Below are 26,687 nucleotides of genomic sequence, written 5' to 3' on the forward strand. Positions count from 1 at the left end.
CTTTCTTTCTTTCTTTCTTTCTTTCTTTCTTTCTTTCTTTCTTTCTTTCTTTCTTTCTTTCTTTTCTTTCTTTCTTCTTTCTTTCTCTTTCTTTCTTCTTTCTTTCTCTCTTTCCTCCCTCCCTCCCTCCTTCCCTCCCTTCCTTCCTTCTCTTCTAAAGTGATACATTCATTACATTGAAAAGGGTACATTCAGCCTTGTAGTTCTCATTTAAAAAAAATAGATATTTTATTTACTACATTATCACATTAGTTAAGAGGTGAAGTACTTGAATAACGTGCTATCAGAGGAAACATTTTTGATGACTATCACTGTTTTGACATTGCAATAAGAACTGTTACATAAAACTAAGGCACAGGCTCATCCTGAATGCTTGGAGCTAATTCATCATCAACGGTAAACACTCAAAAAACAAATAAATACAACTAAAAGGGCAAGATCAAGTCTTCTGATAAATTTTACCAGTAACTTCAGAGATAAAAGAATTCCTTAATAACTTTTGATATTATAAGTAAGGGGCACTGAGTTTCCAAAAACAAGCTGATAATGGTTTCACTGTGTCTCATCCAAATTTCATTTTAAATTCCCACGTGTTGTCGGAGGGACCCGGTGGGAGGTAATTGAATCATGGGAGCAGGTTTTTCCCATGCTGTTCTCATGATAGTGAATACGTTTTTTGAGATGTGTTGCTTTTTTTTTTTTTGAGGCGGAGTCTCGCTCTTTCCCCCAGGCTGGAGTGCAGTGGCGCGATCTCGGCTCACTGCAAGCTCCGCCTCCCGGGTTCACGCCATTCTCCTGCCTCAGCCTCCCGAGTAGCTGGGACTACAGGCGCCTGCTGCCGCGCCCGGCTAATTTTTTTGTATTTTTAGTGGAGACGGGGTTTCACCGTGTTAGCCAGGATGGTCTCGATCTCCTGACCTCGTGATCCGCCCGTCTCGGCCTCCCAAAGTGCTGGGATTATAGGCGTGAGCCACAGCGCCCGGCCAGCCGATGTGTTGGCTTTATAAGGGGGAGTTTCTTTGCACAAGCTGTCTCTCTTTGCCTGCCGCCATCCACGTAGTAAATGTGACTCAATCCTGCTTGCCTTCCGCCATGATTGTAAGGCCTCCCCAGCCACATGGAACTGTAAGTCCGTTAAACCTCTTTCTTTTGTAAAATGCTCAGTCTCGGGTATGTCTTTATCAGTAGCATGGAAATGGACTAATACACACACACACACACACACACACACTCACACACAGACACAAACAAAACAAAACAAACAAAAAACCCTAATTCATGATATGGGAAATGTACTCCTTACCACGAATGGAGAATAATTCAAGCATTACTGTGTTTTAAGTTACTCCATTATGGCCTAACAGCCCGAAAGTTCATTTATCGGGAATGTGTTATAGTAAGCTATTTAAAAATATCCAAATGATAGATACTCTGTTTCTGTTTTTAGAGTAAATGGATGACTGTGATAGCGAAAATTACATCTCTTGCTTCAAAGTCTTCTGGGAAAATGAGCTATCACAAGTCTTTAAAACTGTCTATTCCTTATGGCTTCCTTATCCCTCAAAATTTATTTTATTAAAAGTCTAAGCAGTTTTAAAATGCTAAAAATGATATTTTATAAACATAATACCAGTGCAAGAGTAAAGATATGTGTTTTTAGTAATTAAGATATGATCATGTTTAAAAGATAATTTGAATGAATATAGAATAAGTGATTAGAGCTTCATGGATGTGGGAGAAAAATTTCTATGATAATAATACTATTTACATTGAAATTATGAAAATAAAAGTTTTACATTTTAATAATTATAAATATTAACTATATAATATGGTTCTATAAGCATATGTGTATATACTCATTAATCATTATGAAAATATTAAATTTTCTACTACTTTACAGAATGAGCTGTTCTTTTTCTATGTTGGTCAATCTTTTTTAAAAAAATTATTATTTATTGGTAAACAGCACTTCGTAGTCACCAAATTCTAAATATTGAACAGTAATAAATGACGTCTAGCACCTACAGAAAACTTCTCGTAAGAACTGCAAAATTTTACACCTAATTTGACTCAAGTTAATTTTATTGTATGTTTACATAGGAGAATATCAATGTGCATATAAGCGTTTTGATACCAATAGGTGCATTTCAATAGATACTCCAAAACTTATTTATTTATAAGTACAATTATAATACTTCTAAGAAGCTTACTTTTTCTTTGAACATAAAATGGTAAAAGCACATGAACTATTTAGCAACAAAATGCATAAAAGAACTTAATGCAATAGCTTTGTTTAGCAATTAAGTGATCAATTTTCGATTAAGTTTTAGAGACAATAATGGCTATTACTCTAGCAGAAAAATAAATTGTTTTGACCGATAATGTACTAAAAATGCTTCTTAGAAGAGAGTGTATTTTAGCTTGGACTTAAAAAGCATACAGCTTGAATGCACGTGAATATTCTTAGATAAATGTAAAATCTAAACATCAATAGCCATTCAAACTTGTCACATATATCTTTCAAAAAGGAATCATGAACATTGAATAAAGTTGTCAAGTTATAACCAAACATTCTTGCACGCAGAATGCATATCTCTTTTCCTTTCTGCACCTGCATCTAAGGCATTATTCATGGTGTTTTACTGTTGTTTTATTTCTTGGATTTTAGTTTTCCCTTGGGGGGAGAAGGGAAATTTTCCATTTGATTCATGCAATTGTTCAAAGTAACTGATAGACAGTGACACACACGATGACATTCATGTTCCTAAGTATCATTTATTCATTTGTAAAGTGTATAAGAAATTAATTTTAAAAGCTCTATGATGTAACTTCATCTATTTATTTCTGATTATAAAGTAGTTACTCAAATTGCGGATAAGTTTCTAACTTAAATTTTCTCAGAATATGTACCAGCTAGGAATTTGTTCCATTTATTTGGTGAAATGGGTCTCATAGGTCAGGAATTATTTTTATTCTGCTGATGCTACTGTTTTCTCTCTGGATTTCTGAAACCATATAATATGTCCTCGTTTATCGCTGTTTTTTTTTTCTCTTATTGGGTTTAGGAGACACATCTATGATGTTTCATATAGGAGCAGTTTGCTTATTTTCATTACGGCATAGTATTCTACTGTTTGAATAAATCATTATTTATGCATTCTGTTATTAATCAGCATTTAGGTTGCTTTTAATTATTTTGTTGCTATTGCTTTTGCAAATAGGGTGCACAGATATGCACAATTCTACTGGAAACATACTCAATAGTGGAATTTTTGCTTATATTGTAGACATGTGGTCTGAATTAGTAGATGCTCAATTATTTCCTAGAGAAATTGAGGCAATTTCTACATTCCTATAAGTAGGTAAGTAGGTACAAGCATTCCAGGTATTCTACTAGGTTTTGTTTTGTTTTGTTTTGTTTTGTTTTACAACACACTATAAATAGACTTTTAAATTTGATTCCTCTAGTGCAGTGGTACCTAATCGAAGTTATACTTGTGTACTGATGAAAGTGAGCATGATTTTTATTATTTTATTGTATTATTATTATTGTTGTTCTAGAGACGGGGTCCTACTATGTTGCCTAGGCTGGTCTCAAACTCCTGGGCTTAAGCAATCAGTTTGCCTCAGCCTTCCAAAGTGTTGGGATTACAGGCATGAGCCACTGCGCCAGGCCTGAAACTGAGAATCTTTTTACCTGCGTAATAAAGATTTAGTTATTTCTTTAGTGAAGTGAGCATTCAAGTATATGCCTATCCTGTGGTGTGTCGTTATTTGCATTTTATTCTATTGACTTAGTGATGTTTTCGGTGTATTCTAGGTTTGTCTCTTGTCTACTATATGAATGGCAAAAATTGACTCTCCCTCTCTCTGCTTTGCACTTTTCACATCCTATTGGAGTCTTTTGGTGAACGGAAGTTTATAATTTTAATGTCATATAACTTATTGATATTTTCTTTTTTACATTGGGCCTTTTGCCAAAATCTGCATATATTCTTTTCTGTCTCTTTTCCTTTCTGGACCTGCATCTAAGGCATTATTCATGATGTTTCATTGTTGTTTTATTTCTTGGATTTTAGTTTTCCCTTTATAGTTTCTTCTATAATATTTTTGAGGAAATAATAATGCAGCCTTAGGAATTTGCCATCTTGGTAGAAAACTGAAAAAAATAACACTCATTTTAGAAAATTAACATGGATTGTTCATCTATTCTGTATCAGGTTCAGGAATAAATGTTGAGGAAGTGTCTTTATTTCTTTTTTTTTTTTTTTTTTTTGAGATGAAATCTCACTCTGTCACCCAGGCTGGAGTGCAGTGGCGCGATCTCGGCTCACTGCAAGCTCCACCTCCCGGATTCACGCCATTCTCCTGCCTCAGCCTCCCGAGTAGCTGGGACTACAGGCGCCCACCACCACTGCCTGGCTAATTTTTTTGTATTTTTAGTAGAGACGGGGTTTCACCATGCTAGCCAGGATGGTCTCGATCTCCTGACCTCATGATCTGCCTTGCCTCGGTCTCCCAAAGTGCTGGGATTACAGGCGTGAGCCACCATGCCCGGCTGGAAGTGTCTCTATTTCAAAATATACCTTCATATAAATGTACTTACAGAAAAAGACATATACACAGAAAAAATAATGACACAAGTGCAATAAAGATGTTTGCATGTGTGGGGCTGTAGAAGAACACCATTTAGCCAAACTTTTTGAGGTTGGGATGTTTGAAAAACTTTCTAGAAGGTAAGACTCCTCTTGACTTTAGACTTCATGACTCTTCTAGTTGTTAGTCTTCAAGTTGAAGAAGCATTGGTGGGGAAGCAAGTGGAAAATTGGCTGGAGTTGTCAAATACCAAGGCAACTGCAGAAAACTGAGCTCTGGAACATCAAATATTAGGCTTGATTCTTTTAATTTCTATTAAGAATACATAAGTTTTCAATAGATATAATTAGTCTAAGTGTACTAAGATTCAATAGAAATAGCATTAGGGCGAATAAGAATCACTTAATTTCTAAATCCTTGTTTATTCATTTATTATAGCCATTAGAAACTATTACTGAGGTAGTTGTACAGACTTTTGCAAATCCTACTTAGTTTGACTTTCTCTGGAGCATACACCCATTGTACATATAATTGTTCGCATTGCTCAGTCCCTAATTAAGAGGTAGCCATAATGAATTTTCACTGGCATTTAACTGATAACAGGGCAATACATGAAAGAGGAAGGAGCAGAAGAATTCACATTCTTGCTACTAGAATGCCTGGCTATTAGCGTTGAGGCTATGATTTGGGGAATCTCATTAGCAATAATGGTGCATTATATTCCCTAACTAAAAGCTGCTAATCAGTCACCCAATTAATTACAAAGGTTCCTTTTAGAGTAATTAGTGAGAAATAGCCTCTCATTTTTAGTAAAAATGACTCAAGAAGTATAAATTATATTCTGTGAGTCTGCTTGTTACTCTATCTCTTCCTGCTACTTTGATTCTATCCAAAATATCCCTTAATAAAATGAATATAAATTCCAATTAAATTGTAAAATTTTAAAGAATCATGACATGTTCCAACTTACACCTAGTTCTCTCACAAACATATATCATATATAAATACCTTAATTTTTATATTTTCAATTTTAAGGAATACAATGAAAGCAGAAATTTTAGTGTTATCACAGTGATTGAGAAAGGCTGAAAGATGTTAGTTCAGAAGAACAAAAACTGTTAGAAATATGGTTGTGAACTTCACTTTAGAACAAAAATTGGATTTGAAAAGACATCAAAAACATATGTGAACACAACGGGGGTTGATTGTGTTCTCTACAATCTTCAGAAAAACATCAAAGAAAATCTAACAAGCAACTTCAAAAGCCTGTTAGTCTCACTGCAAGCTGCAGTTCAGGGAGAAAGAGCCTGTTAAAGGCCTTATTGAGGAAAATGACAGTATCCACAGAGAACATGAAGAGATTGACCTATAAACAATTTCTTGAAAAATGTCACCAAAGATAACACAAATTTCACCTAGAAATTAAAATGACACCAAAGTGTACTGTAGTTGCAAAAGGTATAAAACAGAAACAAGAAATATAAACAGTTAAAGAGGGACTCAGTTCATTTAAATGGTGTTTATAAAAGATATGAGAGATTTAATATATGTTAACAAAGAAACAGGAGAATGATTACAAATATTTAATTTAAACTTTTTGAAACAGAAACAAGATAAAAATAAGTCTGATTTGAATTATAAAGATTTGTTGAATAAACATAAACTCATTGGTCTTTTCTGTGATTCAAAAACTAAAAACGTAAAAGCATGCCAGGATTTCAAGGAAGACAGAACCTGAGTTATTTCTTGATGATGTTTTTAATTTAAAAAAAAATTTTAACAATAAAAATAGGCAGATGGCATTTCTTTTTAAAGAAATCGAAGAAACATACACAGTATAAGGAAAAGCATAAACAGTGTCAGACTTTTTTCTTGCCCTGAAATAACTCATACTAACATGTTAGTGAACATTATTTCATAAACAACCTAAGCAAAAACACATATACATGATGAAGTAATTTTAATACCATTGATGTGCCTTATCATTTGTTGAAAACATGATGGATTAGATGCTCTGGCATCTTGGTCAGATACCTTTTTTAAGATCCCAGAACTTTTCTCCAAGCTGTCAGAAGTGTTGCATTATCATGGCTTAGAGCTGAGTACATCCCCAGGGATTGCTTTCCTTTTAAAGAAGCTCTTTTGCTCAAGGCTTTACCCACTCTCCAAGCAAGAACTTCCCACATTCATTGACTCTTTGATGTGTATGTAAGACTCTCACCTCAATTTGGCATATATCTAAAGGGTCTTCCAGGCTAAAAACTTCACAGTGAGTCAACTGAGGCTTCAGTTGTTATTATATCACAAGAGATTTTTTTAAATATCCATTTCTGCTTTCTTCACTCATAAAGCATTTTTTTTTTTTTCCTGAGAACAATGTGTCATCACCACCACCATGCAAACCTCTGCTTCAGAGAATGTTTCCTAGGCAATGTGCCCAGTAACACTCTGCTACCAAGAGCGGTCCTCGGAACAGATTCTAAAATGAGAAGCTCATGCATTGGTGAGGTCATATATCAGGGTTTTGAAATATTTGAGGAAAGAAAATTGAATTGAATGACTGGTGTTATACGATATTTATTAATTAGAAGAAATATTGAGAAGACAAGGAGCATTAATCACCAATATAAGGCAACGTTAGGAGGGATCCTTACTAGCATATAAAAAGATGCTAATATCCTGCAGTTGTTGGGAAGAAAAAGATGAAGATCAGGCCTGGAACATAATAATAAGGTCAGAGCTCTAGAAAATGTTGGCTTCTCTACTTTGATAGCCTGTTATTTCAAGGTCAGGTCTATGACTGAGACATATTGGGATTCTGGGACAAGAAATAGGTCACTGATTTCAAGACACTTAAAAATCTTGACCTCTCCCATCAAATATTCTGAAGCTCTGTGGCCTACAAAGGTAGTCCACTTCTTGGAAAAGGTCTATTGTTTTCCCTTTGTTGAAGGACGATGTAAATATTTTTGCCTTGCAAGAAAGCATTTACCTGCCTCAGGCAGTAGCCCCATATTTTATTCTAATCACAAGACCAATAGCCGCGGATAAACTACAATAGATACCACCATAAATGTGCTGGATGCTGGATCGTCAAGGGAAGAAAGAAAATACTGCTGGGAATAGCTGCAGAAGTTACACAATATGTATCAACAGGAGACAGAGGAGAATGTACAGGGCTGAACCTTAGGGTACTGGATTGGGAGAAGGGATAATCAAACATAAAGTTAGGTAAAGCAAAGTTTATTGATACGAAAATGTTCACCTGAATATGAAGTAGAATGTAATAGAATGTAATTTTCTGACAATGAGCCTGACAGATGGTTCTAACATGTCATTAGGATGGCTCTTAGAAACTTGGGGAAGTGATTGCAACTACAGATTGAAAAATAAATGCTATGATTTCCATAGCAGACAGTGAAAGAAAAAGGTCAAAATTCTCACAGAAGGTAACATGTTAGAGTGAATACATGATATAAGTTAGAAACACTAGTAACCAATTTTATTCTGTGGAAGGCCCACAGAACATGTTATGTGGAGAGCCACTTATCAGATTTCTGGGCAACACACTAGTGAGAGATGCACTAGTGTTGAGAATCCCAATGTTGACTATCTTCTATAAGCTACAATTGTTGATAGGAGATGTGCTTAAAAACTAGATTGTCTGATAATAATGACAACAATAGGACCTCAAAACAGTTGAAGGCAGATTTAGTGGAATTAAACTATCAGAAGCCAGAAGAAACAAATACGTATTAAAGGGAAAAGTCAGAGTTGCAGCTAATGGGGGAAGGATGTGGCCCACATAGAAAGAATCATGGAGAAGTTTCCTTGGCTTTCCTAGGGATAAGATAGAGATGCAATCAATGTGAATTTCTCAATCTTAACTAATCAGAAGAAATCAAGGGTGGGAATCCCAATAGAAATCCTTATACCTTGTCAAGTTTCCGGATCTGAGCTGGTGTTCAGAAACAGAGGCCACCGAATGAAAGAAAATCTTGATCATGAGAAGAAAGAAATTGCAATGCCACTCAGCCCTTCCCACAAAGGACCTAGAAACATTTACCTGGATCCATACATGAGGAAAAGGAGTGCACACAGATGTCTCAAGGGCTACTGAATATGGTGCCTAAGTTGACATTGGTAACTAGAGACCTGAAAGGCCATATGGCCTCTGTGAGAATGTGCATGTAGTAAGAATAATATGTGGATTTCTGGCACAGGTTCATTTCATAGTAGGTCCCATAGGTGCATACACCCATCTGGTGGCCATTTCTCTGGTAAATGAAAGAGTACTTATAATGGGGTAACTTGGTAATTGGTAAATCTCCACGCTGTTCCTTAGCCTGTGGTTAAGAGTCCAAGGAGACGCCTCTAAAACTGCCAATACCATAGCCAATACAGTAAATTTTTAAAAATAATGCATTTTATGTAGAATGACATATGTTAGTGCCACATACTTAAAGACCTAAAGGATGAGGTAAAAAGATGGTGAAAGATGCTCTGTTCAACTGAAAACTCTATATTCTGGTAACCCCAGTTACAGCTGTGTTACCTGATGGAGTATTTTGCTCCAGCAGATTTATGCTGCATCAGATGGATAGGATACTCACTAAGCTAGTGGATACATTTTTCAGAAACAGTTTGTCTTTACCTGGGGTAGACAATAGTATATATTTATGGTCTTACCACTGGGCTATATTACTTTTCCTATTATTTGTCATAATTCCAGTCCAAAGTGACATGGGACACTAGGCATATTGATAACATCATTGTAATGATACTGGATGAACAAGATATGGCAAGTGTGTTGAATGACTGTTAAGACACACACAGTCCAGAGAGAGGGCATTAAAAACTTTATGAAGACATAAGGTCTGTCTCATTGGTGAAGTTTTTAGGATTATAATAGTCTGAGGCATTCCAGAAAATCATCTATAAGATAAAGGAAAAATTATGCAACCCACACCTCCAACATGAAGAAGGAAGGACAATGCTTGGGCTACTTCTCCAGTCTCATGAGGCAGAATATTCCACACTTGAGAATATGATTCTGAATTTACTGAATTAAGTGAAATATTTCCAAAGGCGTAGCAGAAATGGACACTGCAATGGGTCCAGGCTATGAAGCAAGAAGCCCTACCACTTGGGCCATGCGACCCAGCTTACTCTATGGTATAATTGTCTATGGTGGGAAAAGATGTCATACAGAGTTTACAGAACGTCCCATTGGAAGAATTAAGGTTCAACAACAGTAGGGTTCAACTAAAATATCTTACCTTTCAGAAGAGAATTATTCAACTTTCAAAAAGCAAATCCTGGCACTGTAGAGATGGAATGCTAAGCCATGGGGCATCAGGTGATCCTACAGCCTAAATGGCCTATCATGAACTAAGTCATAAGGTTGAACAAGCCCAACCATGACCCACTGGAAAATGGAAGCGATGCATCTGGAATTAGATGCAAGCAGTTCCAGAGGCCACAAGTAAGCTGAGTGGCTATAAATGGACCCAACAGCAGGGGCTTCTGTTCATCAATGCTGGGCTATCTATTGTCACTACCAGGAAAACAACCAGGCACCAGATGGCATGAAGAAACAGATGAGTTCATTTTTAAATGTATATGGAAAGGAAGAGGAATCAGAATAGCCAAAAAGAAACTATGAATAGTAACTATGAAATAGTTATGACTATTCATATGACTATGAATAAAACTATGAAAGTTGGAAGAATTATACTAGATTATTTTAAAACCGATTATAAAGCTATAGTACAAGTCACTGTGATATTAGAGTAAAATCTATATAGATAATTGCAACAAAATAGAAAGTCTAGAAATATAACAGTGGGCAATTGAATTTTAACAAATGTTCAAATGAAACTCAAGGGAAAAATAATTTTGTTTTCAACAAATATTGCTGAAACAATTGAATAGTCATATGCAAATTAATGAATGAATAACTAACTAAATAAAACAAACTTCAACCTCTACCTCACACCACATAATTGTGTATATTATATACAGTTCATTCAAAAGTGGTCACAAACTTAAGTATATAGCTAAAATTATAAAACTGATAGAAGTAAATGATAATTTTTTAGTGATCTTGTGATTGGCAAAGACTTTTTAAGTAGGACACAAAAACCATAAACTGTTAATCAAATGTCAATAAATTATGTCCCATCAAAATTAAAAGCAAACATTCTTCAAAAAACACTGTTATGAAAATGAAAAGGCAAGCTGCAGACTGGGAGAATGCATTTGAAAAGCATATATCCAACAACGGACTTTATCTAGAAAATATAAAGAGCTCTGAGAACCCATTGATAAGAAGTTTAATAACTTAATGAAAAATAGGCAAAATATGTAAACAGACACTGTTCAAAGAAGATGCAAAGAGAGCAAATATATATATATAAATCAATACTTAATATCTCTAGTCATTAAGGTAAGGCAAGCAAAACAACTACACACCCACCAGCATGGCTGAAATTTAAAAGATTGACCCTACCAAATGTTTATAAAGATGTGATACAAACTGAACTTTCATTTACTGCTAGTGCACACAACAAATTTGGATACAGTTCCATAGTTTTTTTTAAAGTTAACCACCTACCCCATATCCCAGCTATTTCACTTCTAGGTATTTACCCAAAACAAATGTTATAAGTAGCTTTACTTGTATTAGTGAAAACCTGGGGGGAAATCCAATGTCCATCCCAGGGAGGACAGACTAACAATTTGTAAGGCTGCTTTAAAACCAAATACTTTGGCCGGGCACGGTGGCTCATGCCTATAATCCCAGCACTTTGGGAGACCAAGGTGGGTGGATCACCTGAGGTCAGGAGTTCAAGACCAGCCTGGTCAACATGGTGAAACCCCGTCTCTACTAAAAATACAAACATTTGATGGGCTTGGTAGCACGTGCCTGTAATCCCAGCTACTCGGGAGGCTGAGGCATGAGAATTGCTTGAACCCAGGAGGCAGAGGTTTCAGTGAGCTGAGATCGTGCCATTGCACTCCAGCCTGGGTGACAGAGCAAGACTCCCTCTCGAAGCAACAACAACAACAAAACAAATTCTTTTAATCAATAAAAGGGAAATATTAACTATCAGTGATTGGAGACTGTACTGGGAATTGGGGAACAGGTAGTATTTCCTAGGCAGCTGCAGGGAAATATTACAAAAGAGCAACAAGAAATTTGTTGGGGTGGGGGGCATGAATGTTATCTTGATGGTGGTAATAATCTCAAGGCTATATATATATATTATATATATCATATATATATAATATATATATCATATATATATATTATATATATATGATATATATATTATATATATTATATAATATATATATGTCAACATGTCCAAACTCATCCAATTGAACAATTTAAATGTGTTCAGTTATTGTATGTTAATTATACCTGAATAAAGCTGCTAAAATAACAACAGATTTTTCCACATTGCCTTTCATAAAGTATGTAACTACCACTTATTTTCTCGTTAGCCTTGTGAAAATTAGTTTTTCTAATATTAATTTATCTTGCAGAGTGTAATGAATGCTTTTTTCTCATCTAAAGAATTTTTAAAATCCATAAGCAGGAAATAGGTGTGAAAAGACCCAATGTGTGTTCCAGGAGCTTTATATGTTTTAGTATGGCCCATGCACAATGAGAAGTTGAGGTCAATTGAGTTCAGCATATATTCATTAAGTGCCAATTGTGTGCTGATAATTCTATCAGAAGCCAGGATAAGAATAAGAGTAAAAACATTTTTAGTTTTACAGTCATCTACTATGTATCTAAATAATATATTGAGAATATGGCACATAAACCTCCGATTCCACTAGTACGTTTATGCAATGAGTGCTAAAACCATGAGAAAGCGATAGAGCTTGCCCAGGCTGGACTAATAAAGAAATTCTTTCTTGAAGAGATAAGACCGTTAATATGAAGGAGGATTAACATTCACTAAATAGCTGACAGAATAAATGGTTTTATAAGCAAAGCAACATTTTATATAGGCCCCAAAGACCACAGTGTATCTTTTCACCTGAAGTAACTTTGGCAATTTTTAATAATATCATTCAGATTTTTATTAATCTACCTGTATAATTCCTTAAAGCATGCATTGAAAAGGTTAGACTTTGCTGGGCGCGGTGGCTTATGCCTGTAATCCCAGCACTTTGGGAGGCTGAGGTGGGCGGATCACTTGAGGTCCGGAGTTCGAGACCAGCCTGACCAACATAGAGAAACCCCATCTCTACTAAAGATACAAAATTAGCCAGGCATGGTGGCACACACCTATAATCCCAACTACTTGGAAGGCTGAGGCAGGATAATTGCTTGAACCCAGGAGGTGGAGGTTGCAGAGAGCCGAAATCACACCATTGCACTCCAAACTGGGCAACAAGAGTGAAACCCCATCTCAAAATAAGATCAAATAAAATAAAATAAAATAAAGAAAAGATTAGACTTGATCAGAAACACTTCCAGGACAGCCTGGTCCATGAATGTTATCATTCACATTAGGATACTATCATTGAACTCCCAGCTGAGAGGGACTTGATACCGTATCTCAAACCAACTTTCCTTAGTGTGCATATCAATAGCCTGGTATAAACAAAAATGTACAGTAACTCTACACAGAAAGTATAAAACTTTATTGAAGAAAATTTAAAGGAAGCTAAATAAATGGAAAATATTTTTTGTTTATAGATTGAAAGACTAAATATACATAGAAGTTTATGTTCTTTTAAAATTGATCTATGAAACTCCAATGAAAACCCCAACATTTTTGGGGAGTAGGAATTGATAAGCTGGTTCATAATTTATATTTAAATGCAAAAGGCCTAGGATAGCGAAGATATTACAAAGACAGAACAAGGTAAGATACTAAGAGGGATAGTAAGGCCATGGTTCTATCATTGAGACACTGGGGCAAAAATACACCAATGGAATCTTTGAAAAGAATTGAGAGCCCAAAAGCAGACCTACCCACATATGACAATTATATTTATGTCCAAAAAGTAATGACATTGCAGATCAATATGAAAAAGAAATAACTTTCAATAAATACTTCTAGGACAACTGGGTACTCATATACAAAAAAGCCCAGTACTTAAGGCAATCTACCAAAATCTATTCCAGGTGGAAAGTAGATCTACTCGTGAAAAGAAAAATAATAAAGCTTACAGATGTTGTAAGTTAGAATAATACATAAAAATTTTCAGGACAGGAAAATAATTTTTAAATAGGACAAACAAAATAGTTTATCACAAAGAAAAATATCAGTAAATTTGAATACTTTAAAAATAAGAACTTTCATCATCATGAAAATAAAGCAAGCTGTTGAATGGAATGGTAGAATATATTTTAATACATGCATTTAACAAGATCGTTTATCCAAAGCATATAAAGACTCCTGCAAATCAGTGTGAGAAAGACACTCAATCCTATAGAAAAAATGAGCAAGTAACTTGAATCATCAGCTTTACTGAAGAAGACATTGAAATTGTCCAATGTCATTTATAAAAGGCAAAATTAAAATCAGAATCACAGAATGACCGAAATTAAAGGTATGAGCAATACTAAGTTGTGAAGAGTGTGTGGATGTGATGGTTACTTTCATATATAAACTTGACTAGGTTAAGGGGTGCCCAGACAGGTGATAAAACTTTATTTCTAGGCGTGTCTGGGAGGGACAGAAAACGTTAGTATTTTAATCACCGGACTGAATACAGATCTGCTCTCATTAATGAGGAAAGGAGAATTCACTCAGCATTCGAAAGCTGGGACATGTATCTTCTTCTGCGCTGAGGCACTGGGGCATGTCCTCTGGCCTTCAGACTCTGGGACTTAAACCATCAGCTCCCTGTTCTCAGGCCACTGGACTCAGACAAATTACACCACTGGCTTTTCTGGGTCCTTGGCTTGCAGGTGGCATATTGCAGACTTCTCAGCCTCTATAATTGGTGAGCCAGTTCCCATGATACGTTCCCTTTATCTATCCATCCGTCTATAAGTGTGTCTGTCTGTCTGTCTGTCTATCTATCATCTATCTATCTATCTATCATCTATCTATCATCTATCTATCTATCTATCTATCTATCTATCTATCTATCTATCATCTATCTACCTATCTAGCTAGCTACCTATCTATCCTATTGTTTCCTTTTCTCTGGAGAACCCTGATGAATACAGGGTGAATAGGAACTATCCTGTAATACTCAAGTGAGAGTATATTCCTAGATACAGACATACTTCTCAAGGAGGAGAATTCTTTTGTGGAAACATAATATAATTTAACACAAATATACATGCATGTATACTTAGAAACTATATAAAATTACCAAATTTTTAGATCAGTAATAATTGATATATGTTCAACATAAGACATTTTAACTATACCCTATCCATCTATTGTCTAAGACAACTGTTTAATCTCCAGAAACATATTTTTATTTTATTATATTTTTATTGTTACAGGGATAGGATCTTGCTGTGTTGCCAAGGCTGGTGTCAAACTCCTGAGCTCAAGTGATCCTCCAACCTTGGCCCTAGAGGGCTGGGATTATAAGTGTGAGCCACTATACCAACCCAACAACTTTTTTTATTCAACTTAAAAAAAGAAAAAAATATTGAGAAAGAGAAATTTTGAGGTGCTTTGTGGAATTTGAAAAAAAAGCACATACAGACTTCTAATTATCTCATTAGGCATAACTTGGTCAGATAATTACACCTATCTTCAAGGGAGGCTAAGAAACATAGCTTTCATACCATAGGCCATGTACTTAGTCACAAATTAGACATTGTATTAGTAAAGAATAAGGGAAGAGAAAATATTGGGGGATAGATTTTCATCTTTCTAGAGCATAACCCTTTGGGCAATTATATATCCACACACACTCTTCTTGGTACATTTAAAATACATTCACTATTTTCTCAGAGACAACCCCAAAGTCGCATTTAGCTGTTTTATAAAGCTGAAACTCTAGGTAGAAAGTGGCACTTCATAGCATGGTGATCTGTACATCATTTGATAAAGGTATAGTTCTTCATATTCTAAAAGGTGAAATATCTGACTGTAAAATGCTCAGGATGCAATAGTAAAGGTAGCACAGCATGTGTAAGGCAAAAACTACCATCAGTGGGAAAAAAAGGAGGGGGATTAGAAGACAAATGAGTCACTGGAGCACAGGCATGATCAAATCTCAGGGGCAGGGACTGAGAGCACTTCTTTCTCTTCCCCTCTGTAAGCTCCTCACACTGGGTGACTCTGCTTTGCTTTCTTGAAGGTTTGTCCTTTTCCATGATCTCCCATTGGCACGATTGAAGCAGACACGGGGCTGTGCAATCCCTAGAAGCTGTGGGTCTTATAGTTGGCTTCCTTCTGTGCTTGGAGGTTGAAGATTATGAAAATGTAGAGAATAGGCTTGTAGCTCCTTTGGCATCATATGTCATCCTAAACTTGTCAGGCTTTTGATGTACTGTGAATGTAATGTATAGGAAAACTAGACGTATAAAAGTCTTCGGTCATTTCCTTAATAGCTTGTGAGTGTATATTAGGCTGAGTGTGACCCCACATATATGTCTGCATCCCAACCCCTGGAACCTATAAATGTACTTTATATGACAAAGAGTGAAATTACTGCATATGACAAAACATGTGATTAAGGATCTTGGAAGAAGAACATTATCCTATATAATTCACATATGCCTCAAATGTAATCATGTGCATTCTTATAACAGCATGGCAGAGGGAGATTAGATGCAAACAGAAAGTAGAAGATACACAGAGGAGAGGGTGGTTGCACATTGAAGGCAGGAATTAAAGTGATGTGGCCACAGGCCAAGGAATGCCAAGAAGTGCCAGGCAGTCCCTATAATTCAGAAGACGCAAGCAATGGTTTCTCCCTCAGAACCTTCCACAGGGAGCAGGTTCCTGCCAACATCTAAATTTTGGACTTAAGGCCTCTAAGACTGTGAGAGAATTAGTTTCTGTGATTTCAAACCACTGAAGTTGTGGTCGTTTGTTGTGGAGTATTCTAGGCAACGAATACCACACTCAACTCTTTTTCTTATCATCCTCGTCTCAACCTATGTTCCTACCCAAAAGGCTTGGGTAGGAACCCAGTAATGTTAATGTGATCTTTTTTTGCTGGGTGACATTTTTGGCAGAGTTTGTGGCCCCAATCTCATCTCTGACTCTGAATGAAGCTTGAAAAACATTGTTTACTATAAATTTTAAAGAAATGAAAGCTTCTGAAGGTGCAGTTTGCATTTTCAATCTTGCAAAGCTCTAAATTATTGGACTCATGACGATCGTGAGCTGTACATCACACTCAGAGCAAGACTGCACTCACATTTCATTAATGAATGCAGACCAGCGAACCGTAACCTGGATTTATCTCTCCATAAGTTTGCTTCCAGAAAGTGACTAGAACTGGCCAAATTAATCAACAGTGGAATTTTTTTCTTCACTTTCCTGTGGTTGTCTTTGTTGCCATACATACTGCTTTCAAAGTAAGGTAGACATTAGTTGAACATTTTGGGCCTGCAAACAGTCATGAAACTTACAACCAGTGATACCTAAGTTAGCTATGCCTTTTCTGTACTAAGTTAGTGCCACATAACCCTAAGTTTAGTGCTTATGACACGAAGTTTAGTTTTTGTCATGAGTAGCATTCTGCCTCCAAGTTTCAAATTCTGTATTATTAAAAGTTAACCTTACTTGTACATGACATGAAATCCAAAATTTCAGTAGATCGAAGAAGGTAGAAGGTTGCTTGTCTCTATACCTAGGTGTTTCTGGCCTAAACTTAGTGTCCGTCTCAGGGTTGAAGTCAGCTGCTCAGGCTACGGCCAGTTAGAATCATAGGACTGCCTATGCAACAATGGAAAGACATGAAAGGGGCATTTTTCTATTTGAAACCCTTTCGAGAAATAATGCACAAGACTTCCAACTCTCAACCATCAATTGTAACTTAATTGCCATATCTGCTGATAAGGGAAGTAAAGAAATAGTGTTTCTTTCATTTGGATATGTTCCCAGATGTATAATTTTTATTGCTTTTGGGGAAAAAAAGAAATAAAGAGGACAAGATCATGGAGGTGGGAAGGATTGGTAGCTGGCATTTTTGCTTCAATAGATAGTATCTTCAGCAAAAAGAGTTTTTTTCTGATATTGTCACCATCTCCTACTAGATGTCCTTTGCTGCTTGTTTTATGTATTCCTATGCTTATATGTTGCTACCTGGAATTGCAACATGTTTTAAAATATCACCAAGTTTAGGGCAATATTTATCAGATGTAAGGGCCACTATATATTTATGCCTTGCACTCCCCTGTGGCAGTGGAAGTGTGAAGAGCTAGATATCAATAAATATTCATGAGTGCCTTGGTAGACAAAATATATGACAAAAGTAAAGTGTGATTATAGTTTGAAAATATGCATGTAATGACACAGCAATGACAAATGTCCATGGTTGAGTAAATATGAAGCCAAACAAATTGATTTAATAGAAAATATGAGAAAAATATGTTGAGTACTTGAATGTTAGAATCACAGTATTAATGGATCTTTGACATAGCTATGACATTTTTTACTGATGGTGGAAGATACTGTCTTCCATTTTGTCTGTCAAGAAGGGAAAGTTTGACAGTATAAAGTAAGTTTGCAATGAAAGCTAACAATCGGGCTTTAGGCCATACCAATAGCAACTGATTGAGCTCTTAGGTGTTAACTTCAAGACAAACAAATGTGGCCCTAAAGGGGGTCAGAAAATTTAGATCATTCCCAAGAAAGCCATTATTTCTCACATCAAAAAAACTGCAAGCGTGCAGAACCAATGGATGTAAGAACAATTTTGTCTGCTCTTTGCCCTTTTGAGCCCAAAATATATGGGTCTTTGTTTTTAGATCGCAATGGCCAAAATAAGCAATTGATATGATTGTCACCTTGTAGGCAACAGAGGAAACTTGAAATCTGTAAGTGTGATAAAAATTGCAAGTGCTGTGACTCAGATGTACTGAGAGGTTCACATTATCACTGCCAACTCTGCTACGTTGCCTACAAAGGAATCAACACACCAACACCGATAAGTCCATTATTAAGGTGAGATCCTGGCACAGACAGAATATATTTGATTTGGTTCATTAGTGCTCAGTAACTGAAGTAAAAAGAAATTGCCACACAACAGATGGATGGAGATAAATTAGTATTACAGTGGTTAGGTGTGCTGACTTAGTAACTAGGTTGCTATGGAACAAATTCTAGTTTTACCACTTTCTCATATTGTTCACTTGGGCAAGAAACAACCAGTATTAATCTTTTTCCTCATAAGGAAAAATAACAAGTTTTCCTAGCACCATTTACCTGATAGAATTGCATAAGGAGAAAATAAGCTAACTCAATTAAAGCAATCTATACAATACCTGGCACTTAAAATTCAATAAAAGTTCATATATATATATATATATATATACACACACATATATTAATTACAAGTTAGGTGGCGTGTAGGTTAAATAACATAACGTCTTTTCTACTCAATTATGCTTTTCAGGCATAAATATAATTGTCATGTTTGTCATTATTTTCAAAACAATGATAGGAAGAAATAAACTATACTATTAAGTAGCTCCATTACAACACATAATTATTTTCCACCATTACTTCATAAATCTCTCTTGTTTAATAACAATTCAACTTCCAAACTTTCTTATATTTTCTTTTACAATGCAAAAAAATTAGAGCATGCACATGACTCTAATTCCTACTTCTGAATGTTTATGTTTCATTCTGTTTTTATTCTGTTATTGCTTTGGTTTCACTCTGTCAGCAAATTGAAATAGAAAAAGCAATGGAATATTTTAGGAATCTGTGTCACTAATCTATCAGATTTTTTCAATTAAAAATATATTTATCTTTAAAGTCTGATACTTATTTTGGAATGTATTCATTTAAATTTTAATCACAAGTTAATTTTACATGACGATTTCTAACAGTCTTTTTTTTTTTTTTTTGAGACAGAGTCTCGCTTTGTTGTTCAGGCTGGAGTGCAGTGGCGCAATCTTGGCTCACTGCAATCTCTGCCTGCCAGGTTCAAACAATTCTCCTGCCTCAGACTCCCGAGTAGCTGGGACTACAGGCTTGTGCCACCATGCCTGGCTAATTTTTTTTTTTTTTTTTTTTTTTGTATTTTTAGTAGAGATGTGGTTTCACCATGCTGGCCAGGCTGGTCTCGAACTCCTGACCTCATGATCCGCCCACCTCGGCCTCCCAAAGTGCTGAGATTACAGGCGTGATCCACCGCACCCGGCTACATGACGATTTCAAACTAAAATTGTTCTCTTTTATAATTATTCCAACTTTTTTTTAAATTTAATGACTCCTGACTTTTAAGTGGCAGATAACTGTTTTCAAACATGCCCTTCAGGATGCATTAAAACAGAAAACAAGACCTTTACATATTTATTTAAAAATTCTAATAAAATGACTAACTTTATTTTTTGTTTTATTTTGTGTTTTTTTAACGTTTATTTTAGGTTCTGGAGTACATGTGCAGGTTTTTTATATGGGTAAACTTGGGTCATGGGGGTTTGCTGTACAGATTATTTCATCACCCAGGTACTGAGCCTAGTACCTAACGGTTATTTTTTCTGCTTCTCTCCCTCCTCCTACCTTCCACCCTCAAGTCATCTCCAGTGTCTGTTGTTCTCTTCTTTGTGTTCATGAGTTCTCATCATTTAGCTCCCACTTATAGGTGAGAACATGCAGTATTTGGTTTTCTGTTCCTGTGTTGGTTTGCTAAGGATAATGGCTTCCAGCTCCATCCATGTTCTGACAAAGACACGATCTTTTTCTTTGTTATGGCTGCATGGTGTTCCCTGGTGTGTGTACCACATTTTCTTTATCTGATCTGTCATTGATGGGCATTTAGGTTTATCCCATGTCTTTGCCATTGTGAATAGTGCTGCAGTGAACATTCATGTGCATATGTCTTTATGGTAGAGTGATTTCTAGTCCTCTGGGTATATACCCAATAATGGGATTGCTGGGTCAAATGATAGATCATTTTTGAGCTCTTTGAGGAATCACCATCCTGCTTTCCACAACTAATTTCCACTCCCATCAGTAGTGTATGAATGTTCCCTTTTCTCCATAATGTCACCAGCATCTGTTATTTTTGACTTTCTAATAATAGAAATGGCTAACTTTACGTTAATGAATTTTACTGCTCCACAGCCATCTTCCCTTGTCCAGAGTTTTGACACTTTTACTTATTGCCTGGTGATATTGGGAAGCTAATTAGAAACACATGATTCAGTTTTCTCATCTGTAAAATGGAGATAATACTAGTATCCACCTAAAAGCATTTCTATAATATATACACAAATTAATAAGAATAAAGAACTTAAATGACTGCAAAATAGTGAACAATTATTAGATATTACTCATTACAATTATTACAATGTGACAGGTACATTGCTAAATGGATCACCTTTTAAACATCATTTTACCAATTGAAAATTAGGATTAAAATGCTAAATGATATTCTCAAGGTCTTACAGTTAATTAATTCTAAGATCTGGTTTCAAATTTATCCTTTACTTCGCCATCATAAACAGTGATTATCTTCAAAATTATTTGAGTTATTTCTTTCTATTTATATATTAAAATATATAGAAGGTTCAGGTGGGAAACAAATTTTTAATGACTTATTTTAATATCTTTAAACAAGAACTATTGCCTAAAAGGGGGATATTTACATATTAAGTTTAACTAAGATAATTCATTTTAGAACTTTATCAGTAAAATGAGTAGTAAAATAATTTCTCCATGCTACAGTGTAATCTTTTTCAGGAATTTGAATGGCCGTGTAGTCAAAGTAAATAGGAAAAATTTTAAACTGCCCTTTAAAAGCCATGCATAATGACCTAGATACATGGGAATTCATTAAGAAAATCCTCACACAAAATTATTTATATTAATGATTGTCAAATGTTGTTCTCTGGCAAATTGAGTTTCCTTGGAGACGTTCTCAAATACTAGCTAATCTCAGACACATCTTTTTTTAATGTGCATTATTTGTTCTAGCTTAATGGTCAGTTATGTAAAAACATATTTGTATGGTATTTTAAACGCTATAATAAATTTTGAGATTTTTTTTTACTTGTACATCTTGTGCAATTCATCTCCAATGTTTGTATTTTTTGGAGGCAACAGAGATTAGGAATACAATTGGTGATCATAAGGTGTATTAGTCAGGGTTTTCCAGAAAGATAGAACCAAAGAATATATGAGAAGGGATTTAATAGAGTTTAAATTAACAATACTTAAAAACTTATATAAAGCCAATAGATCTTATGTTACAAGATAAAGTAATAAGATAGGAGAAAACCAAAGATATTTGCTTGCGGGTGGAGCCAAGATGGCGGAATAGGAACAGCTCCGGTCTCCAGCTCCCAGCCCCAGCAACACAGAAGACTGGTGATTTCTGCATTTCTGCTTGAGGTACCGGTTTCATCTCACTAGGGAGTGCCTAACAGTGGGTGCAGGACAGTCGGTGAAGCGCACTGTGCGCGAGCCGAAGCAGGGCGAGGCATTGCCTCACTCGGGAAGCGCAAGGGGTCAGGGAGTTCCCTTTCCTAGTCAAAGAAAGGGGAAACAGACGGCACCTGGAATATCGGGTCAGTCCCATCCTAATACTGCGCTTTTCCAACGGGCCTGGAAAACGGCACACTAGGAGATTGTGTCCCGCACCTGGCTCGGAGGGTCCTAAGCCCACGGAGTCTCGCTGATTGCTAGCACAGCAGTCTGAGATCAAGCTGCAAGGCGGCAGCGAGGCTGGGGGAGGGGCGCCCGCCATTGCCCAGGCTTGCTTAGGTAAACAAAGCAGCCAGGAAGCTCGAACTGGGTGGAGCCCACCACAGCTCAAGGAGGCCTGCCTGCCTCTGTAGGCTCCACCTCTGGGGGCAGGACACAGACAAACAAAAACCCAGCAAGAACCTCCACAGACTTAAATGTCCCTGTCTGACTGACAGCTTTGAAGAGAGTAGTGGTTCTCCCAGCACGCAGCTGGAGATCTGAGAACGGACAGACTGCCTCCTAAAGTGGGTCCCTCACCCCTGAGCAGCCTAACTGGGAGGCACCCCCCCAGTAGGGACAGACTGACACCTCACTCAACCGGGTACTCCTCTGAGACAAAACTTTCAGAGGAACTATCAGACAGCTGAATTTGTGGTCTCACGAAAATCCGCTGTTCTGCAGCCACCGCTGCTGACACGCAGCCAAACAGGGTCTGGAGTGGACCTCTAGTAAAGTCCAACAGACCTGCAGCTGAGGGTCCTATCTGGTAGAAGGAAAACTAACAAACAGGAAGGACATCCACACCAAAAATCCATCTGTACATCACCATCATCAAAGACAAAAGTAGATAAAACCACAAAGATGGGGAAAAAACAGACCAAAAAAACTGGAAACTCTAAAAAACAGAGCACCTCTCCTCCTCCAAAGGAACGCAGTTCCTCACCAGCAACGGAACAAATCTGGATGGAGGATGACTTTGATGAGTTGAGAGAAGAAGGCTTCAGACGATCAAACTACTCTGAGCTACGAGAGGAAATTCAAAACAATAGCAAAAAAGTTAAAAACTTTGAAAAAAACTTAGAAGACTGGATAACTAGAATAACCAATGGAGAGAAGGGCTTAAAGGAGCTGATGGAGCTGAAAGCCAAGTTTCGAGAACTACGCGAAGATTGCAGAAGCCTCAGTAGCAGATGCGATCAACTGGAAGAAAGGGTATCGCTGATGTAAGATGAAATGAATGAAATGAAGAGAGAAGGAAAGTTTAGAGAAAAAAGAATAAAAAGAAATGAACAAAGCCTCCAAGAAATTTGGGACTATGTGAAAAGACCAAACCTACGTCTGATTGGTGTACCTGAAAATGATGGGGAGAATGGAACCAAGTTGGAAAACACTCTGCAAGATATTATCCAGGAGAACTTCCCCAATCTAGCAAGGCAGGCCAGCATTCAGATTCAGGAAATACAGAGAACGCCACAAAGATACTCCTCGAGAAGGGCAACTCCAAGACACATAATTGTCAGATTCACCAAAGTTGAAATGAAGGAAAAAATGTTAAGGGCAGCCAGAGAGAAAGGTCGGGTTACCCACAAAGGGAAGCCCATCAGACTAACAGCTGATCTCTCAGCAGAAACTCTACAAGCCAGAAGAGAGTGGGGGCCGATATTCAACATTCTTAAAGAAAAGAATTTTCAACCCAGAATTTCCTATCCCGCCAAACTAAGCTTCATAAGTGAAGGAGAATTAAAATACTTTACAGACAAGCAAACGCTGAGTGATTTTGTCACCACCAGGCCTGCCCTAAAAGAGCTCCTGAAGGAAGCACTAAACATGGAAAGGAACAACCGGTACCAGCCACTGCAAAAACATGCCAAACTGTAAAGACCATCGAGGCTAGGAAGAAACTATAGCATCTAATGAGCAAAATAACCAACTAACATCATAATGACAGGATCAGATTCACAGATAACAATATTAACGTTAAATGTAAATGGGCTAAATGCTCCAATCAAAAGACACAGACTGGCAAACTGGATAAGGAGTCAGGACCCATCAGTGTGCTGTATTCAGGAAACCCATCTCACGTGCAGAGACACACATAGACTCAAAATAAAGGGATGGAGGAAGATCTATCAAGCAACTGGAAAACAAAAAAAGGCAGGGGTTGCAATCCTAGTCTCTGATAAAATAGACTTTAAACCAACAAAGATCAAAAGAGACAAAGAAGGCCATTACATAATGGTAAAGGGATCAATTCAACAAGAAGAGCTAACTATCCTAAATATATATGCACCCAACACAGGAGCACCCAGATTCATAAAGCAAGTCCTCAGTGACCTACAAAGGGACTTAAACTCCCATACAATAATAATGGGAGATTTTAACACCCCACTGTCAGCATTAGACAGATCAACGAGACAGAAAGTTAACAAGGATATCCAGGAATTGAACTCAGCTCTACATAAAGTGGACCTAATAGACATCTACAGAACTCTCCACCCCAAGTCAACAGAATATACGTTTTTTTCAGCACCACACCACACCTATTCCAAAATTGACCACATAGTTGGAAGTAAAGCTGTCCTCAGCAAATGTAAAAGAACAGAAATTATAACAAACTGTCTCTCAGACCACAGTGCAATCAAACTACAACTCAGGTTTAAGAAACTCACTCAAAACTGCTCAACTACATGGAAACTGAACAACCTGCTCCTGAATGACTATTGGGTACATAATGAAATGAAGGCAGAAATAAAGATGTTCTTTGAAACCAATGAGAACAAAGACACAACATACCAGAATCTCTGGGACACGTTCAAAGCAGTGTGTAGAGGGAAATTTATAGCACTAAATGCCCACAAGAGAAAGCGGGAAAGATCCAAAATTGACACCCTAACATCACAATTAAAAGAACTAGAAAAGCAAGAGCAAACACATTCAAAAGCTAGCAGAAGGCTAGAAATAACTAAAATCAGAGCAGAACTGAAGGAAATAGAGACACAAAAAACCCTTCAAAAAATTAATGAATCCAGGAGCTGTTTTTTTGAAAAGATCAACAAAATTGATGGACCGCTAGCAAGACTAATAAAGAAGAAAAGAGAGAAGAAACAAATAGATGCAATAAAAAATGAAAAAGGGGATATCACCACCGATCCCACAGAAATACAATCTACCATCAGAGAATACTACAAACACCTCTATGCAAATAAACTAGAAAATCTAGAAGAAATGGATAAATTCCTCGACAAATACACCCTCCCAAGACTAAACCAGGAAGAAGTTGAATCTCTGAATAGACCAATAACAGGTTCTGAAATTGTGGCAATAATCAATAGCTTACCAACCAAAAAGAGTCCAGGACCTGATGGATTCACAGCTGAATTCTACCAGAGGTACAAGGAGGAACTGGTACCATTCCTTCTGAAACTATTCCAATTGATAGAAAAAGAGGGAATCCTCCCTAACACATTTTACGAAGCCAGCATCGTCCTGATACCAAAACCTGGCAGAGACATAACCAAAAAAGAGAATTTCAGACCAATATCCTTGATGAACATTGATGCAAAAATCCTCAATAAAATACTGGCAAACCGAATCCAGCAGCACATCAAAAAGCTTATCCACCATGATCAAGTGGGCTTCATCCCTGGGATGCAAGGCTGGTTCAACATACGCAAATCAATAAATGTAATCCAGCATATAAACAGAACCAAAGACAAAAACCACATGATTATCTCAATAGATGCAGAAAAGGCCTTTGACAAAATTCAACAACCCTTCATGCTAAAAACTCTCAATAAATTAGGTATTGATGGGACGTATCTCAAAATAATAAGAGCTATCTACAACAAACCCACAGCCAATATCATACTGAATGGGCAAAAACTGGAAGCATTCCCTCTGAAAACTGGCACAAGGCAGGGATGCCCTCTCTCACCGCTCCTATTCAACATAGTGCTGGAAGTTCTGGCCAGAGCAATCAGGCAGGAGAAGGAAATAAAGGGTATTCAATTAGGAAAAGAGGAAGTCAAATTGTCCCTGTTTGCAGATGATATGATTGTATATCTAGAAAACCCCATTGTCTCAGCCCAAAATCTCCTTAAGCTGATTAGCAACTTCAGCAAAGTCTCAGGATACAAAATTAATGTACAAAAATCACAAGCATTCTTGTACACCAATAACAGACAAACAGAGAGCCAAATCATGAGTGAACTCCCATTCACAATTGCTTCAAAGAGAATAAAATACCTAGGAATCCAACTTACAAGGGATGTGAAGGACCTCTTCAAGGAGAACTACAAACCACTGCTCAATGAAATCAAAGAGGATACAAACAAATGGAAGAACATTCCATGCTCATGGGTTGGAAGAATCAATATCGTGAAAATGGCCATACTGCCCAAGGTAATTTATAGATTCAATGCCATCCCCATCAAGCTACCAGTGACTTTCTTCACAGAATTGGAAAAAACTACTTTAAAGTTCATATGGAACCAAAAA

At 36.7% G+C, this 26,687-nt stretch overlaps 1 long non-coding RNA gene across 1 annotated transcript in view; it reads left to right on the forward strand.

The window, feature by feature from the left end:
• Positions 1-703: 703 nt before the first annotated feature.
• Positions 704-26,687, forward strand: part of LOC129492102 (uncharacterized) — a 126,552-nt gene continuing 100,568 nt past the window's right edge. Inside the window, exon 1 of the long non-coding RNA XR_008660729.2 lies at positions 704-1,125. This is a non-coding gene — a long non-coding RNA (uncharacterized lncRNA). The remainder of the gene's footprint in view (positions 1,126-26,687) is intronic.

This window comes from Symphalangus syndactylus, chromosome 1, assembly GCF_028878055.3.
Source record: "Symphalangus syndactylus isolate Jambi chromosome 1, NHGRI_mSymSyn1-v2.1_pri, whole genome shotgun sequence".
NCBI lineage: Eukaryota > Metazoa > Chordata > Mammalia > Primates > Hylobatidae > Symphalangus > Symphalangus syndactylus.